Here is a 16,525-nt window from a genome sequence, read left to right as displayed (position 1 = left end):
CATTTTTGGTGTCTCTAAAGCATCGCAGGTGCTGGGTATGACCAGGAAGGTGGGACAGAACTGCTTAGACTGCTGCACAAATCATAGCAATTCCAGAAATATTATCCTTGATCAAGATGGGAAGGTCTCTAAATTCAGGCTGTGGAGTCTGTTGTTCTTGAAAGGTTCATTTCCATAAGTGTTCTGTGCACAGCCTGCTGAAATGCCCGGAGCAGAGACACTCTCACCTCCAATGCCTCAGAGAAGCCCCAGCAGCCACTAGATGTCACCAGGATTTTACTTCCTTGGTAGTCTGTGCCCAGCTGGGACCATAAGAAAATAAAAGGAAAATTAGTAATCATTAATAATAAAAACTTATCCACCTGTTACAATAAACACAGAGCTCAGAGAAGGGGAAAGTGACCCAGAATCCTGCTTTTGTGTCTCCCATCTCTGGGAGCATTTACAAAGAGCACCTGTATGCATGGGTATGACTTTTGTCTTTTTATGGCAGGAGGATAGTTTGATATCTTAAAAATTGAGTTTCTCCAGCCAGGCATCAGGCAAAACCTTAATGCACTCTGTTTAATTATCCAACTTTTTTATCTGTAAAATTATCCCCCCTGTTTGGTATTCCTGCCTGGAAAGAAGCAGCTAAGGGAAAACAGCACCACCTGGGCATTAAAGTGGACAAGGGAAGATTTGGGTATGAGATGGACCAAATGGCTCCACTTGCAAATAAATCAGCAAAGCCACTTCTGGGAATTCCTCCATCTCCAAAACGTGTAAAGCCATAAGAAAACAAAGTGCCCCAGCGATCAGTGCAGCTGACACATTTATTTCCATTAACCTGCACTGTTAATTATTAACCTGGAATCTCACCATTCATAATGCAGGGGATAACGATTAGATATTGTGCTCAGGTAATCTCAGGAAGATCCACTTTGTCTCTCACCTCACAGGCACAAAATCATATCAAGCCAGCCCCAGGCAGGGGTGGGATTTTGGCAAACCATCACCAGCTCGGAGAGCACTGGAGCCTATCGCAGTGTCCCAACTTCCAAACCTGTGCCAGTGTAAAATGCAGGAAACCTCCCCAGAAATCAAACCCATGATGCACAGAGCAAGGGGTGTGTGCCAATCCTGCCAGGTCCCTCCTGGAGTCTCCCACAGCGGCAGCACAGCCCATGCCAAAGCATAAAAACCCCTCTTTGTTCTTGCTGATTCTCTCCCTCGTAAACACTAAGGAGCTGGTGCTAGTTCAGGTGTCTGCCCATTAGATACAGAGCCTACAGTCTGACTTCTAAGATATTTAGATACTGAATAGAATTATTTTGTTGTTTTTTTTTTTTAAAAAAAATCCCTGGTCTTCAGCTGTTGGGGCTTTTTAACACAGATATTTTCACTGTCCTCTCCCCATGGCCAAATACTGGCACAAACCATAATGCCTGCAGGTTCCTCTTTGGCTTTTATATTCTCAGTCCAGCTCATCCTTGTCTTGTTGTTCTGCTTCCTTGGGCCCAAGAAGATGTTTGTGCAAGTCCATCCCCCTCACATACACCAAAACCCAGCAACATAAAAGCCCTTGAGAAGGAGCAGAGGTATTGACCTCAGCTCATGCAGTAATTCAGCAGATCCCTGGGAGACCACCTTTGGTGAAGCCCTAAAAGGCATAAATTGCTCTAAATAGGGGTCTCTTCCTTAATTAATTCCCTTCAAGATTTCCATAGCAGGGTGAAAGTGTCCATACCCCAATCAGACCCAGATCCATCCCATTTCTCTGCTCAGATCCAGAAGAATTACTGGAGATAGCCACATCTGCTGAATGGATTATTCTGGGCCTCCTACAGCACATATTCTTTCAATCTGAAGTCTGCTGTCATCCAAGGAAAGTCAAACAAAACAGTCTTTACAGCTCTGTCTGAAGACAGCTTTGTAAAATAAGTCCAGGGATATTTTCATGTTTGCCTCATGACACATAAAATATTTAATACAAAAGAAAATATGCCTGGCTTGGAACTTCAGCCAAAGATGGCAAGTCCAAAATTATCTCAGCTTAGAAATATTACTAACCAGAGTGTTAGTCTCAGGTTTGGCTTGTGATCACTTCTTCCAGCAGTGCTGCTACACTTGGAATTAACTGAAGTTTTTGTATTTTCCATAGAAAGAAGGTGAAACAGGATATGCATTTCATGGTGGGTTCTTACACAAATATAAAAGAGCAGAAGTTACTTATTTTAATATCTTGAAATGTCTGTAGCTTTTTCTCTTTGTACCCTGCTGCTGATTCAGTTTTTTCTGATAGTAAAACCTATGTAATACCCAGAGGGACTGACCAGAGCTCACTTCCATAAGGAAGGCAAAAAAGAAGTGTATCTCCATCTTTCATGCCACATTTTCCATAATCCTCTCCTCTTGCTTCCCACAGCACCCTGCCCAGCACAGCAAAGATCCCCTGACAGGTGGGGAAGGTGATTCTGTGCCTTCTGCCCACCAGAGACACAGGTCCCACCTCTGATAATCCCTCACAGGATCACAGCCACAAGGTCTCTGCTCAGAAATCAGGCACTACTCAAACTCCCCAGATTTGCCTTTTCTCTTTAGGTTGTGTTTTTTTGTTTAAACCAGGCAGGTATATCCACCCAGGGCTATGGTCTCTTAATTCTCTTGAATTAATAAAAAATGCTCTTTTATTCCTAATGTCCAACAAGAGGTGAGGGCTCCTCCCTGTGTGTTGATCCTGCCATTGTGTGAGAGTGGCCACTGTCCCAAACAATGACACTTCCAGTGCCACCAGAAGCCCCAGGAGTTGGTCACCTCAGCAGTCTCTGAGCTCTGATTCACAACCAACACTTAAAAAAATAAAGCTGCAAGTAGAACAGATGGGCAATTCTTCCTCTAGTAAATCACCCAGCCCAAGGCTTCGTGTCTCAGAGCCAGGTGCATGATGAGACCATTTGGAGGCCAAATTTTCCATGACAACCTCAGTGCCTTTAACAAGTTTCCCCTAAAACAAGTGCCAGTGTCAGTGGTGGCTGGTGTAGAGGACCTGCCACTGACATGAATAATGCACTGGAACAATGCATCCTGCCACTTCTCAGCCCTGTTAGTTTAATAACACTTATTTAACTTGTCTTTTTGCATTAAGCCCAACACTTTGGATGCCCTGATGTATTTTATGATACTTTCTTGCTGTTGCGTTTGATGGTCCTATTTGTGATTCAGCAAATAGCACCTAAGTAATCAATATTCTGTCTGGGTGGACATTTTATTTATCTACAGAGCCACCATATGAATTCAGCTGGTTTACTAGGGGTCAGACGCTTTTCATCTCCTCCATGAGCCATGGAAAATTGAAAGATTTAAACCCCCTTTGAATTCCTTTGATTAACTCACTGAAAATATCACACTCTTTTTTTCAAACTCAGAAGCAGAATTATCTTCACTGTAAATCTACCTCATTTTGACACATTGATCTCTGCATAATGGGTAACATCAAGTGTTGAGGCATAAACTGGAAGCAGAGGAAGAGTTATGAATGGTGCTGTTAGCAATTATTTTCCATACGCACACAGTTCCTTTGGGTTGGTTTAAAAAACCCAACAAAGCATAAAATTGATAAGAGCTGTATAATTGGCTGTGGGGGAACAAGGTCTGGGATCCACTCATTTGGGAATTGCACCCTTGTGGCACAGAGCACCCACCCTGAATCAGCAAATGGTCCATCAGTGTTCCACACTCACCTCAGTCTCATCCCCCCAGCTGGACCAAATCCAAGAGCCTGCAATGCCACTGCTTTCATCACTCTGTTTAAAAAACAGGGGAAATTCGTTATGTTTCAGGAAAGTGGAGGAAAGGAGAAGCTGAAGACCAGATTTCAGCTGCTTCCCACCTACCTCGTGCAGCTGCACAGTGCCACGGCTTGCAGTGCCAACAGGGACAGGGAAATCCAATGACTAAACCAACAGAAAAATGAAAATTATCTCCTGGACCTCTCTCATATATTTTTCCTGCTGGCATCCTCGATTATTCTATTATTTTGTAACTTTTTAGAGTTAGATTTTTAATGTCACTTAACTGATCCAAACCTTTCACATGAAAGTTGTATCTTTTTATAGAAAAGAATGACTTAAACCCCATTTAATTAAACAGGGAAATCCCTATACAGACACACTTATATCAGTTTTAGTGACTTCTTCCTAGTTATTTGACCTGGAACTGGTTTAAGATTAATTAAAATAAGCCACTCTCTCAATACATGGTGACTTGCATTCATTTAACTAAATTAATGTGAAAAGTGGAATCAGATTAAACAAGAGAAAATTCTTCATGTTGGCAGGACTTAATAGCAATTGTTGGTGTGATTTAGACACTGCTGCCCATGACCACAGAAACTTCAAATACACTTAATCATTTTATATCCTAAGTTTAATCATCTTATCCTTTATGCAAGTGAGGACTGACTTTTTCCAGTACTATCAGGCTGAGCACCTGGACAAAACATCCGTAAGTTTTCCCTGGATAGTTTTCAGGGATGCAGAGCTGAGATCATGATAGTTCTTCTCATCCTTCCCATTTTAATACATCAACTTGGTTGCAAAATTTTTAGCCTGTATTGCCCCCACTGGTTTAAAGGAAATGCACAACAAGTCCTGTGAGGATAAAGACAGATCAATGTATACTGTAGCTCCATCTCAGAAATAAATTAGATTGGGTTGAAATTATTTGCTCACAGAAATCTCTTTAGCAATGTATTTTCCTGTAGACATTTAAATATTATTCAATAAGGCTTTCCAGCGACATGCTTGGTGCCAATGAAAAAAGGAATACATGGGAATAAAAGTCCTGCAGGTGAAGCAGAGGGGCCAGGAGCTGAAGGGTGGGGAAATCCTGGTGGATAACCCAGGTGGTTTCAATGGAATTCCTCAGTTCTTCCTTCATTTGGAAATTAGCAATGCTTTTATGCAACTTGGATGATTTTTGTCGACCACTGAGATGTGTTTTAACCCCTCACAAGAAGGTGGGTATGTGCACACCCCCAAAACACCATCCCATGGCCCTGCACCTTTGGGCTCATCTCTGCTCTCTTCTCATTCAAACTGTACACTTTTATACAGGCAGCAGTGCTTTTGTCCATGGTTTACAGGAGTGTTCCCAGGATCTGTCAGGATGTTTGGGTTTGTTCCTGCACTGCTGGCTGAGCACCCACCTCCCACGCCAGCGGACAGCCAGCCACTTCCTCACAGCCATCATAAACAGTTTCCATCACAAATTCCACCCAAGGGCATCAAATCCGTGCCTTCAGCGGGACAGCAGAGCCAGCTCTTGGCACTGGTGTCACCCTTGTGACCCTCTGTGACCCTGCTGCCCCTGTAAACGCCTCTGGCTCACACATGGAGATGGGGAGGGGCCTCACTGGAGCACAGAAGTTGGAGATATGAAATGCATTTGTCAACACCACAGCAATAAGAGGAGGTTGCCACAAGGTCGAGGGAGAAGCGTCCAAAATCAGGGTAAACAAGCTGGCAGGGAGCAGCAAAGGAGGTCACAGTCATGCAGGATGCAGCCCCTGGCTCTCTGGGAATGGCACCACTTCAATGAGCTCTTTTAAAGAGCTTGAGTGACTGAGTCTCTCTTTCCAACCAGCTGCCAGGTAATAACAATTTGTTTGCTATCAACCATCTGACGCAGAGACAGTACCGTGCAAGAATCCCAGGGCTTCTCCTTCTGTCAGACCCTCAGCTAAAAAGAGTCAGTGTGCCTCTATCCAATTTGGCCATGAAAATGCTGGTGAGGTATCACAGCAGCCCTGGCCTGAGAGCAGTTTGGCTCAGAGGACCTTCAGCAGTTTTCTGGCCACCTGATTTCCTGCAACTGGGAATAGACTGGCTGGAGGTCAAAGAGGAGGAAAAGCAAGAGAGGATTGAAGCAACTTGTGGGTGGTGATAAGCCTCTTCTCAGCAAGCAAAACAAGGTGACCTTCCTCTTAGTAGCCTGAATCATGTTCTGACAATGTTTGGGGGTTGATTTTTTTAAAGGGATGATCCTTTACCATGTTGAAATACTTTTCCACTGAACTTTTAAAAACCTTTCCTGGTGACCTGACTCAAGGCTCCGTGAATCATCAGATGTTCAATCAATCAATCACTGACTTTTGCTTTTTGTAAAATAGCTATTGATGTTGTATGTTGTTAGTTTCTTGGCACCTTACACTAGAATTTCATCAAAGCAAAATGCTGATGCAATTAGCAAAGGATATCAATTTATGCAGCAATTCACATTATCCCTTAAAGCTTCATTAGCCTCAGAAGCTCAGGCACTGGAGGGAAAATTTAGGGAAGTGCTCTGTTAGCTTCTGCAGCTCAGCCCATCTGCGCTGCTGCAGTGCTCCCACATTAGGCTGCCCTTTGCAGCTGGGAAAGGGAGATTTGGCAGCACCCAGCTCCTCAGCACAGGGACATCAGCTGCCTCCCTCTGCCCTGCTCAGCCTGAGCACCCTCTCACCCTTGGGCATGAGTCAAAGCTGTTGTGTGGGACTGGACATGTCTCAACAGCCAGAGTCAAAGCAGCCTGGGGCATTATTTGCAAGGAAAAAGAAAACAAACTAAAATTCGTCGTTCCTGTCCCACAGATAGTCTGGAGCTCCTGCTGATGCTCTCCTTCTGTGCCAGTGTGCCCTGACCAACTCGTGCTTCTCCTCTTGCTCCCTACAAATGCTCCTGAGGTCAACGAGGCATAATTGCCCCATTATTTCACAGAAAAGCCACCGATGTCAGCAGGAAGCAGCTGCTGGTGGGATGGAAACCTCACTTAGCAGCCCTTTTGCTGGGAAGGTAATTTGGTCTTTAAAACTCTGAACACAACCACCCCTTTATACCTGTTTCACTGCACTTACCAGTAAATATTTGACCTCTGGGGGTTTAGTGTAGGTTTTTTTTTCTCTTTCAGCTGAATAACTTTCATTATGCTGATCCACGTTGTTGTCTGTTTCTCTGTAATTCTGAATATGAGCCTTGCCCTTGACTGCACAGCACAATGAAAGCCTCCAGGTCACAGCTTTCAAAACACTTGATATTGTGGTTTTTTTTCTTTCTGGAAAGAATAAATAATACTAACCTCTCTTTTATTGTAGAGGAAAGCATAAAAAGGAAAAGGCTTTCAGAGGCATGTCAAAAAGACTGGTACTGGGCAGGGAGGATTCTAAACCCATTGACTTATTTGCACAGCTTGACACAAAAATTAACTCATCTCCCAATTAGCTGAATAATTGAAGTGCATCATCAGATTTCCAGTCACATCAAGGAGACAGATTTACTGGAGAAGCCAGGTGAAACAATATTTTCCTTTTGCCTGCACATCCCAGCTGGAGCTGGCTTGTACAAAAGACAGGTGTTGCCACAGTGCTGTACCTGGAGATGAAGGCTCAGGGAGACAACACAGGCTCAGGCTGGTCCCAGACAAGCAAAAAGTAAATGGTCTGCATGTTCCTACATGCAGGTATTTGATTTATCCCACTGTAAAACTATTCTGGTACAAATCCTACCTCTTATTATTCTTAATTTTTCTCTTTATCATCCTAGTTTTCAACCTTCTAGCAAGTTTGCGAGATAAAAGAGGTTAAAAAAATTAAAGTGCAATTAATTGTGCTATTTTACTTGTCTACAGTGACATACATTATTGTCTTCTTAAATTTTTTAGCAGCTTGGAAAACAGCAGGAATTAGCAGAGGATTTTCTAAGTGAACTAGTCCATTTAAATTAACTGCATTATCCAGCTTCCTTCTGGCTCCATGCTTGAAAACAGCAAATCTGACTGCTAAAAACCAACATTATTACTGTGCTGGAGGTGAGAACAGTCTGGTGGTAGGGACATACATGGGATTTGGAGAGAGACCCAGTTCCATCTTCCACGACAGGTGTGTTGAGTGAGCTCAGGGATGTCACGTACAGACAAATTTTTAGAGGCAGCCACTTGCCTGCTGATGCAGATCAGCAGCCACAGGACTCGTGGGCAGGAACTCCTGGGGCATTTGCTGTGCTGAATTGAAGTGCTGAATTGCAGGCTCTCAAGTCACATTAATATCAAACTTTCAGCAAGCACAGACCTTTTAAATAATTGGATCTTAAATTTAATTAGAGGACCACTTCAGAAGATCAGGTACGAAGAACCCAGTGTGGCCCAGTGCAAACAGGGCATGTCAGTGTCTGTGGCAGCTCCTGGCAAATCCCAGAAAGGAAACAAATCCCACACCTGACACCTTGCAAAGGAAACACTGGAGCTGATGTTCACTTTTCCAAATCTCACATCCAGGATGGGACACAGCTTGGCTCTGCCAACACTTCTGGGAGCTTTCCTGTATCTGGTTTTTCTAAACAGGTGTTTCTGGAGTGTCTGTTGACACCCAAAATTTACACCCCTGATCCAGCTGAGAGTCTCTGCATGAGACAAAGCCAAGATGACTTTGCTCTGAAATCCAAGACACTTCCTCACACCAGTGGCTATGCAGGAGTTACTCTGACAGGATTATCTCAGTGCTCTCTTCCAGCTTTCCCTTCACAGCCAGCCCATCTGATCCATGGCAGGATCGTGCACAGCTGGACACAGCAAGGCTGAGCCTCTCCTGCTGCCATGGGCAGTAACTTCAGGAGGAGCCCAGAGGATTCCTTAGCACACCCCTCACTGACCACCCCATGGCCACTGCCACCACTGCTGGCCAGCCACAACCTCCCCGAGGCCAAGGAGTATTTCTGCAGGACAAACAGGACACCAGGTGCTGCAAGGGTGCAGCCAGGTTCCACCCCTTTCTGCTTTTTCAGCTGCATCTTCATGACAGATGGCAGATTGTGACACAACTACAGCGTCTCCTGCTCAACTGCAGAGCAACTTTCCCTCCTGGCTTCATAAACTCCATCATTGCACAAGCCCTTGGTGGCAGCTGCTGTGAAATCATGGAATAGTAAGAGGCTGTAATTCATATTTCTCTGAACCTCTGCAGATTTGATAAAATTGTATTTCTGGATAAGATTTAAAAGAATAAAACTCATCTAATTAAGAAATACAGCCAGGCAGTCACATAGATTAAGAAGAAGAAAAAGAAGTTTCAAGGTGAAAAATTGAATCTGCCTAGATGGACCCAAGAGAGGAGTGTAAGGGCTCTGGAGGGAGAGGTGCACTTTAATTAATGCTGTCTGGTGGGAACCTCTACCAGATACAGCCTGAGTACAAAGAAAGAAACAGAGCCCATTGTCAGGAAAGGAGAGGTGAGAAGGAGAGAGTTCTCTCCAGTTTAGTTTTAGTGCAGTAAGCAGAGACAATTTTTCTCATTACTTCATGTTTCATTTTGGTTTTGTTTAATTCCTGCTTGTGTTACTTATCCAGACGTTATAAAAAAGATTTAAGTCCTGGTAAGGGACTGATGGGCTTCAAACCTTTCACACTTTCCAATTCAACATAGATGACCACAAGAAAAGACTGCTGGTGTTGGGGCTTGGCTTCCTCCCCTTGAAATGCTTTTTGCTTAGGAAAAACAAGCAGGGAGCCCTGGCAGGGCCCTGGACAGCCAGCTGCATCTGCATCAAACTGCAGCGCTTCCCATGCCTGGGAAGATTTCACAATTTCTTCTTAATGATGCATGAAGTATGATTTCATTTGTAAATTCAAGCCCTGGATTTTTTTTTTCCCCTTGGTTTTTGCTGTTTACAAGGATCTAGAAATGAGAACATCCTGTGAATCTCACTCTGCATATTCCTGGCAGTAAGCATTTACTCAGGATGAGATTATCAGATTCCTCAGTTCAGTGCATTTAACTAAAGAAGGGGACACTGTGTGTCTGCAAGGAGGTTAAATGGTTGGCACTTCTCTTTCCTTAACCTGGGAAGAAAATCTGCAGTTAGTTGCTGTTCAAAGTAATTAAGGCTCTAGGCTGGGACAGAGCGTCCTGTGCTCTTTATTGCAAACCACCTCCTTAGTACATTCCGATTGGCTCCCACTGTTTTTATCACTAGGTTTACATTTATAAAGTGCACAATCATCATTTTTTTAACAAGAAAATGCAGCCCAGACTTGTCCATTGCAAACAGTGAGAGCTGCTGCAGGTCCATCAGTGTAACAACAGCAACCGGCCACGTGTTCAGAGCAAAAACGCACGCGAAGACAACGATGTTTTTATAAAAGCACCAAAAACTTTCTACAAAATACACAACCTCAAAGCTGCCAGATCCAGAGTGCTTCCTCTGTTTTCCAGAGCTGTAAGGTTACTGCACCAGTAAGAACCAGTCTGGGCTGGGTGCAGTGCAGTATTGCCAAGAGAAGCCTTTGGTACCCCCTGCCTCCCTGGGTTGTGCTCAGCAGACCTGACACCTCGGGAAAGCAGCGTTGGCTTTGAAGGGAGATGTCCTGCAGCCAACTCCAAATTTCCTGTGCCTGGTACTCAGGATGCCTCATTACCTGCTCCTGATGGCACCTCACAACACACCATTGCCTTGCTTCTTGTCATTTTCACCTCTGTCATTGAGAGACAGGCGCAGTTCCACCTGTCCCTCCTGGCAGCACACATCAAAATGACACATCCTCAAAACACCCATCTCAGCAGATGCTGCTCAGCCATGGAAATCCCTGCTTCCCTTCAAATCCTCCAGGTGGTACCTCCACTCCACTCCAGCCTGATTTTCCTCTTCATCTGCCACAGAAAAACAACTAAATCATCTGCTTGTCTCCCTGTTAAATCTTACAGCAGTTACATTATTGGAGTTAAGGACACCACAGCTCAACAGCAGAGGAGGTGTGCTTGTTGGGTAAAACTGGCATGACTTTTAGGGATTCTTGGGATTACTTTTTTTTTCCAGTGCATTGCATCATTCCTCCCATCCCAAAGCATCTCTGTGGGTGAGAGGATTTGTTGCTCAAATTCAGGTATAAATATGCCGTAAATATTTAGCAAAGTGTAGTAAATTGTCTTGTTAATATGCTGGCAGAGAGACACAGCCTCTGATTGCTGTCTGAGCAGTTTTCAGAGTGGTTGCAGCCGAGCAGGCAGCAGCATGTTCTGCTGTCTGGATTTTAGGGAAAGGAAGATTTTACCAATGAATGCCACCCCCAGGGCCCTGTGAGCACTGGCAACAATTTGGAGGTGCCAGCAACATTCCTCCAAATATTGCACACAACAGATGGGTTGTGCCCCAGCAACACCTACTTTTATTGTTGGTCCCAAGTCACACTGAAGCTGCTGAATAAATCAGACCAAGGGGAAAGAGGAGCTTCAGCTGCTTGAGGTTGGGAGTGAGTAGAAAGCTGCTTACAGGAAAGATCAGTGAGCAGCTCTTCTGCCTGGAATAAATTGGATGGTCAAAGTCACCCTTGACACAGGCAGAGAGCAACCAGCTTAATGGCATGGAGGGGTCACAGAAACTCCTCCTTCCCAGAAGATACCAGTGATATTTGGCACAGAGAAATTCTGTGATGCTGAAACAGCTTGTGAGACAACCCGTGGGGAATCCCAGCTCATTAGTGTAAAAATTAAGACACTTAAATGCTTCAGTATTGAAAAACTAATTACTGCACTTGTAGAAACAACCATTAAGAACCAGGAGCAACCCAAGCTACAACAGGGCTTCAAAAGGTTAAGGAAACCAAGCCTGAAGAGCTTCCATTTCTCTGTGGAAGCATTTGCCTTCTCTCCAGGGCCTCCTGCAATAGCAGCGTGCGTGGGGTGCTGCCCTGGCCATCCTGCAGGCATCACTGGTGCTCTGGCAGCCAGGCTGTTTGTGTGGCAGGATCAACAAATGGATATAAAATAACTGCCCATTCCCCAAAGGACACCCAGCATCTGTCTCCATTCCCAGTGACTCCACTCCAGCAGTAAATACAGCCAGAAGAAAGCAGCTCTAACACAGCTCTGATGGGCAAATGCTGTCCTGCTTGTGCAAACAAGCACATCACTCTGGAAAGAGAGGGCCTGTGAAGGTGTTTCACACACCCAGGTAGGATCCTGCCAGGCCCCTCAGTGCTGCCACAGGCTGGGATGGAGCCAGGGTCAGCCTCACAGTTGCTGTCCCTCCATATTCTCCACATTCTCTGCTTCAACAAGGTGTACAGCTGCAGGCTGGACAGCACAGGAGCAAGGATGCTTCAAGACCAGCCCAAATCAAGGCCAAGCAGCAGCTTTGGGGAACCAGTTTCTGTGGTGGCAAACAGTAATGTGAGAACATCAGATCTTAAGAGATGGGCAACCAAAACCCCTTTCCATCAGCCCTGATTCCCCTCCTCACCCAGGCACATGGCTGCCAGAACTGAGTGTCCTCCAGGCTGAGCAAGCACTGTGGAGTAACAGAGTAACCAAAAGCAGGGTCTACACTCAGCAGATACCAGGAGGTTGTGCAAACTTCGTGGGGAAGATTAACCCTTTCAGAGGAACTGAGTGTTTTTCTAAGCCAATTCCCTCAGAATGGTTGGGATTATTTTCTGTGGGCACTGGATATTTTTTTACAGTAAGGTATGTAAAAGGTGTCAAGAGCTGCCTCTCAGCTCTCCACAGTCAGGAAACCCTAAGCTTTTCCTTCCAGCCACAAAGATTCACAAATTCAGTCATTAATCCTGTAAAAGACAGACAGTGGGGTGCAAGCATCACATCCTACAGTTAAAAGTCTCTGATAGCATTAGGGTGAAAGCCCATAATTCCTTCCTTCCTCACAGAGTAAGTCTGTGATGCTTAAAAATGCTTTCAAGAGGCTTTAAACCAACTAACAACACAAACAAAATCAAAAAACCCACTTCACTCAGCCCCTACCTGTGCACCTCAGCACCAGCAAGGACATAACCTCTCCCAGACGAGGAGTGCCTGTATCTCCTCTGCACAAAAGCACCTTGATAGATTTCAGCTTTAAGCTCTCACTGGTACATGGCACATCCATCACGTTGCCCTCATTCAAGCTGAGGCACCCTTTCCTCCCTGGTGCCCAAATTCAGCTGACTCCAGTGGAGCTGGGCTGTTGTGCTGCTCCCCTGGAACACCATCATCCATTACAGAGCATGTGGGTCTGTCACCACGTCCCATTTGCTTCTCCACACCATATGTTAAACCCGTAGGCTGAGCAGAATCATTTATCTTCTTGTTTTTAACATCAATCCTTTTTTAATATTGCAGTTAGCCTTTCCCTACCCTTAAGGACACTTGCAAAATGCAGAGGGAGCAATGGCATGGCCCACAGTCACGGGTTTGGGTCTCTGCTGGTGAGTGGATGCTGTTTTGGGGACTTTTTGTGGGGTTTTTGGTTGGTTGGTTGGGGTTTCTTAACCTTTGAGAGCAGTGCTTCCTGCTCTAAGGCAACACACTGGCAACCATAATGGCAACATTTGGGAAAAAGGGATGTAAACCTCACTATAGTATTGCATGAACATGCAATTCAAATCACACTATGAAACAGCCAGCTCCCAACATCAACTTCTAACACATTTCCATGTGATAAAACATTTTAAAAAATGCTAAGTTTTTAAAGCCTATCACTCCCTTAATTAATCTATGCCAAGCATGCAACATGATTACATTGCTGTCTATACATTAAAACACTGTTAATTAAGACTGTTTGCTCTGCTTTCCCCAGTTCATCCTTTTAATTAAATTAGTCCTTTAGGATTGTGCTTTTCAGGCAAAAAAAACGGAGCAGGTTGTCCAGAGAAGTTGTGGATGTCCATTCCTGGAAGCCAGGTTGGATGGGGCTCTGAGAAACCTGGTTTAGTGGAAGCTGTTCCTGCTCATGGCAGGGGGAGGAATGAGATGAGCTTTAAAGGTCCTTTCTGACCTAAACCATTCTGTGATTCCATGAACTGAGTTTTTCTGAGAAACTAAAGGCAAAAAGATGTTTTCTGAGCAGAAAGCCATAACACTGATTCCTAACCCTTTGTCTAAAAAACAGGACTTGTCCACACAGCAGTAAATCACCCTCAGGCCATTCTCTGACACATCATCTTCATTGTGAGGGCTCTGTTGGCTGTGTCATGCACGCACCAGAGATTTCCACTCAAGTGGATCGGTGTCAGTGCTGGCTGCTGACAGTGCAAGCCCACAGGAACCCCAGACAGACAGACAGACAGACAGACAGAAGTGCCTTCTCTCACAGATTGCTGATATGTAAATTACTATGGCTAAAGGCCAGAAGTGTCTCTTTTTTCATTCTGAAACCAAGTACACCGTGGTATTCTTTCCCCCAGAGAAAGAGAGCAAAGGAGTCAGCACTGCCAGGCTTGTGTGGGCTGAGTGTGGGAGTGCAATGCTTCACCAGCATCTCCCCTTTCATGGGGATGTGGAAATACAAGACTTGTGTCTCCCATTACCACCCAAAGCAGGTCAAGCTTGGAGCATCCATCCCTGTCCTCAGCACCCCATGTCCTCTCTCTCCATGGGATGGGATGATACAAGACCAAGAAATGCAAGACTTCAAAGTAAGTAAATTTATCACAGGTCACAGACTCTTAAATGACACTTTAACAAGTCAGGTGTTGAAGGAGTGGTGGAACACAGTGGGTAGGTCAACCTGACCCAGAGTGTGACATGTCACTGGAGCTGACTCTGCCCAAACCCATTTCCTGAGAATCATCCTCCTTTCTTCCTTCTTTTGCTATCATTTTGTTTTCTTGGTATCTTTCATCCTCACACCCCTTGATCTTTGCTCCACATTCTGGCTCTTATTTTGAAATGTGTTCTTCAATACCACAAGGGAAAATCCCAGATCAGGGAAACATGGCCAGAATGTACAACTCATAGAAGAAAAACAGTCTAATAACAGGTCATTTCTGAAAGGCTCTGTGGAAAGAGCAACACACTCTGCACTTCCAGACCTCTCCTGAGAAATCAGCAGACTGGTAGCGAAGGCTCCAGCAGGATTTGAGAGCCATCCTTTGACCACTGAGCTGTCCCCCCTTTTCTCACTCACGGCAGATGCTGAGATCCAAATTCTTAGCTCCTAGGATTAGTTTCCATCTTGTTCAATGCTCTTTCCAGAGCTACAGGCAGCAACATGAACAGGGATATAAACTTGGATCGTTTAACCTACGTATTCCAGGCATGAAACCTGTGGAGACTGTTTATATCACCATAATTACTTTCATACAGGTTGTTAAAGTCAGATTAATTAGCTTAGGTTACAATGACCTATACAACATGCTTAAAACCCATTTATCCTATTAAAGGGATTTAAAACTCGCCTCCTTTCATGAGATGTCAGTGATTCTTGATTTATGGTTTGGTCATGCTTTAAAAGTAAAAGCAATTACCTCTCTTGCTATGGTAAAAGCTCACTGCCTCAAGGTTGCCAGAATTCATCTATAATTGAACAGCAACAGCTCTGATGTTCAGCTTGACTGACAAAAGCATTGGCTATCGAGATCCTGCCTCGATGGTGTCTGCATTCCAGGGACAAATTCTGTCAGGAACAATTGCACCCCAAACCCATTTGTGCAGGGTGTTTCCTAGCAGTGGCAATACTTTCCATTTATGTATCCTCAGGCTTTTGGATAGGAAAAAAAATAATAAAATCCCTACCCAATTTCCTCACAAGTGACAAGATTTTTTGTTTGAACGCTTTTCCTTTGAAGCCTGCATGAACTGGATTTCAAATTAATTCTCTGAGAGTTCCTAGAAATATGATGGCTCTGTGATGCACAATGCCCTTGGGGTTTGCATCAGGAATCCAGCTGACTTTCAAAACAAAGACATAAACAGGGTAAAACAAACAACACTGTGACCCAGAAAAGATCCCAGAATCAGTCTCTTTAGGAAAAATATCAAAATTCACATTTGTCCCAAACATGCTGCAAATATGATTGGTGCCCAGATGGGTTCTGATGGCTACATGTGGGCTCTTGGCTTCAAGCAAATGAAATGTGACCCATTTTGGTTGTACCTCTGCAATGCTGTGCCCAGGCAAGCAAATTTACAGCAAAACCAGAGTGTTTTGACATCACTGAGACCTGAAATCTCCCTGGAAGCATCCTCTTGAAACAAACACAAAAATTCTAAAAACTTTTCATATGCAGCTATAAACAAAAAAATCCCTCACACATGACAGAGGAAGATGGAAATTATTCCCCCTTTTCTGAAGATAAAAGGGACTCAAACTGGCAAAATCTGAAATACTTTAGAGATAATTACATTTCTGTTCATGCTCATTAAATTGGACTAGGTGATTATTACCTTTCTCCCCATTGCTGGTTTTGGCCCCTCCTATTAAAGATGGGTCTGACCAACCTCCTACAGAGCTTGAAAGCAGTTTTAGGATGAATCCTTGTCCCTGCATGAGTCCATAACACTCAGTGACCTGGAGCTCCCCATTCTCCTACACCACCTCTTCTATCCAACACAAACCCCCTGTCAGAGCTCTCATCTGAGCACACTTTAAACTTTCCCAGCCCTTTTCCTTCCCTCCAGCCACATGGACAGTCCCACACATTAACACTCCATGAAGTGCAGGGTTGGTCCTTTGGCAAGTGGCCACCAAAACTTCCCCACCTCGGCCCGTCAGTGACACAACCACAAAAATATACAATATTTTAC

This window comes from Poecile atricapillus, chromosome 10 (genome assembly GCF_030490865.1).
Source record: "Poecile atricapillus isolate bPoeAtr1 chromosome 10, bPoeAtr1.hap1, whole genome shotgun sequence".
In the NCBI taxonomy this organism is placed as follows: Eukaryota; Metazoa; Chordata; class Aves; order Passeriformes; family Paridae; genus Poecile; species Poecile atricapillus.
Note: the sequence above shows the minus strand (reverse complement) of the source record.